Source organism: Orycteropus afer, unplaced genomic scaffold (genome assembly GCF_000298275.1).
Source record: "Orycteropus afer afer isolate SDZICR_OR568_19922 unplaced genomic scaffold, OryAfe1.0 scaffold00244, whole genome shotgun sequence".
Taxonomy (NCBI): Eukaryota; Metazoa; Chordata; class Mammalia; order Tubulidentata; family Orycteropodidae; genus Orycteropus; species Orycteropus afer.
This window is the reverse complement of record NW_006921831.1, coordinates 646078-649304: the sequence shown is the minus strand read 5'-3', so window position 1 is coordinate 649304 and position 3227 is coordinate 646078.

Below are 3227 nucleotides of genomic sequence, written 5' to 3'. Positions count from 1 at the left end.
CCAGCTGCACAATTAAACCAACTGCCTGCAGGGCGACAGCCGGGCGGCTGGAGGCTCGGAGCCGGGTTTCATCCCTCTGACCGGAGAAGGAGAGCATCCGGGAAACATGGCTGGGGTCATTTATTTTAAAATTATTGGTATAAAAATATTGGGCTGGTGACTCACGAGCCGGGTGGGGTGGGGGGTGGGGAACTCAGGGACTCCCCCTCCGCCCGCCGGCCAAGTCTCATTTTTCTTTAAGTTCCTATCCGTTTTCCATTATGACTTCACGTCATAGTAGTCCCTTCATATCGCAAATAAATCTCCAAAATAGTACGGAAACAGTACTGGTGGGTATTAATAGCGCTTGGAAAAACATCCGAAAACCTCCATCCGCAGCTGTGTGTGCGCTGGGAGGAGGCGACTGCCAGGACCTGAAACGGCCCCGGCCCACTTGACGGATGTCGCCCCAGTGGCTGACCGGGGGACCCCTAAGCCTGCGGTCCCCCCAGCTCCACCTCCAGCCCAAGAGAGAACGTCCGACATCCGTCTGTCCATGCCTGCGAGGGCCCTGCAGCATGGACAAAGCCCCTCCTCTCTGGCTCTCGGAATGCAGTGCCAGGGGACAGTCCCCACTGGCATGGGGTCCCTGTCTCCGGTTCCTTGCACGCGCATTGGTCTGGGGAGCCCCACCCACACACTCCCGCGACCCCGACGCCGCTGCAGCCTCGCTCAGTCCCTAGCCCCCCTCCACCCTCCCCTGGCGGCCCCTGATACTCACGGGCTGTGGAGGCTTCGGTGGGGGACAGCCCCTCCAGGGCGATTTGGCCCCCCGGCATGGCGCGGAAGCGGCTCGGCTTCGGTGCGCCCCAAACGCTCCCGGGCAGGAGGCGGCGCAGCTACTCCTGGGGGTCCGCGGCGGATCCCGCGGGCCGGGGTCGCAAACCAGCTCAGTCAGGGACACTGTCCCCTGGCCAGACACGGGACGCGAAGCCGCGCGCGCGCCTAAACCCGACTTGGCCTCGGCGCCCGGCGCGCGCGCTCCTCCCTCGGCTTTTTGGTCTGGGGGTCGGTGCTCCCGCCCAGGGCACCTGCCGACGCCGCCCTCGCCCCGCCCCGCGCGACTCCCCGGGGCGACCCGGCCCGCCGCCAGTGCGGACCGGAGCGGAGCCGCCCCCAGCTCTGTGGCGGTCCGGAGGTGGGGAGGCCGAGTGCTCTGCTCAGCACGACTCCGGAGGACAGTGGGGCCCCGAGGGCGGCGGGGTGCCCCCAGCTGAGGCCCCAAGACTAGAGGGAGACCAGCCCTGAGAGACCAGGGAGCCCCCACCAGGCCTGGACATAAGGGTCCTGGTGCCCACGTCAGGCAGTGCTCTGCCCTGTCCTCCAGGAGGTGGGGACCTAACTTATCACCTTGTAGGTAAGCCCAGGGCTGGTGGGAGGCAGAGCAGGTGTGCACTGGAATCCAGGACCCTGAGACCAGAGACATCAGCCTCCTGTCCTTGCAAAACCGGGGACGGGAGGAACAACAATAACTGCCCCCATCTTGAAAGTCCTGCTGTTTGAAGACTTCTCTTTCTGAAGCTTGGAGAACTTGCCTCCATCCAAGCCCCTTCCGTCTGTGCCCCACATCTGCAGCCAGGGCGCAGGGTGGGCAGGGAGTCCTGTGCCCCAGCCCTGTTCAGTTTAGAAACCTCGTTCTGGAAGATTCCAAGTCCTCCCAGGCAGCGGAGTCGTGGGCATTGCCCTCGGTCAGGAACCACTGTGAAGGTGCCTCCTTGCATATCTGCAAACCCTACCCTGTCATCTCTGGGGAAATGCAGTCAATTCTGAGGCCGACCGACTTTACCCACAACGTTCAGCTGCTCTCTGACCGCAGGAGAGGCTGTTGGCCAGACGCACAGCCAGACTGCCTTTTGGAAAGGTCATCTCACACTGTCTGCACCCCATGGAGGGACTGGGGTCATTTCAGGAACAAATGACCAGCCAGGTCAGCCCCTCACAAGCCACCCACTGCAGCTGGACCCTGATGGGCACGGACCCTGGCTTCCCGGGGGTGGGGGAGCTGGAGCCTGCCCACAGGAAGGAATTCATGTGTCAGAACTCATGGGGGCCAAGCTGTCCTCCTGGTCACCTGCCTAGGTCGCCGGGATTGGACACAGGCACACTGGGGCACGCTCACATCCTTGCAACCTTGAAGCAAAACCACCGCCGGTCTCTGCCAGGTCCTTCCTTCCCCACCTCCACCAAAGAGCTATGTGTGGAAAGGAGACTGAGGTGCTGGGTTTTACCTGAGCCCTGAGATCCTGGTTAAAGGAACCCCCCACCCCTGGTGTGCAGGAAACCTGTCCACTGCAGAGACGTCCCTTCCCACACGGCTCGGGTGGCCTTGTTTCCTGTGACAAGTGCCCGGTCTTTGCCTGGTCAATGAGTAACTGAAGGGCTCGCCCTCACTGACCAATCCAAAACAAGGTGCTTCTTCGCCAAACTCTGGTGAAACGTTCCCTCTCCTCCCCCACTGCCCCTAAGTCCCTGCACTGTGCCTGTCCCCCAGCCTGGGCCAGTGTAACACCAGTGAAACAGACTCCAACTCATGGGATCCCCGGAGGGATTGTAACGGCTGATGTTTTGGAAGTCGATCGCCAGGGCTTTCCTCTGAGACACACCTGTGGGGACTTGAACCCCCAACCTTCCCGCTAGCAATCAATGGCGATCACTTTGCACCACCCAGCACCTCCAGAGCCACCATGCTACCCCTGTTTAAGGGCCCCTCCCAGAGAGCAGGCTGTCCCAGAGCAAAGAGTTCTGGTTTATTCTCTGATGCTGTCACCCGCTCTCCCACCCCCCTACACCTGCGTGTACTCTCGGCAAACGCCCCTAAATCTTGAGGCTTGTGCAGATCTGATGGCTGAAGTGTTCTCCTACTGTTTTGGTCTGCCTCCCCACTGTGGAAATAGCCCCTTTTCCTTTCCTGTCTGAACAACGCCTCTCCCCATCAAAGGCTTTGTGGTTTTTATCGGCAGGATTGAAGCTTCCCTCCTCCCAACATGTCACAGAGAAAGGAGACCTGCCATCTTCCTTAGCAATTACCTCATTTCAGTCTCGACTAAGAAACCAGAGGATGAGGCATCTGGGAGGTTGCTTACTCACTGTGACAGGAGGCTCACCCCATGAAGACTTTGCCAAGGAGCCCAATGTGTGTGCTGTGTACCCTGCATGTCTTTCCACTAGGGCACAGGTCGCTGTGTGAC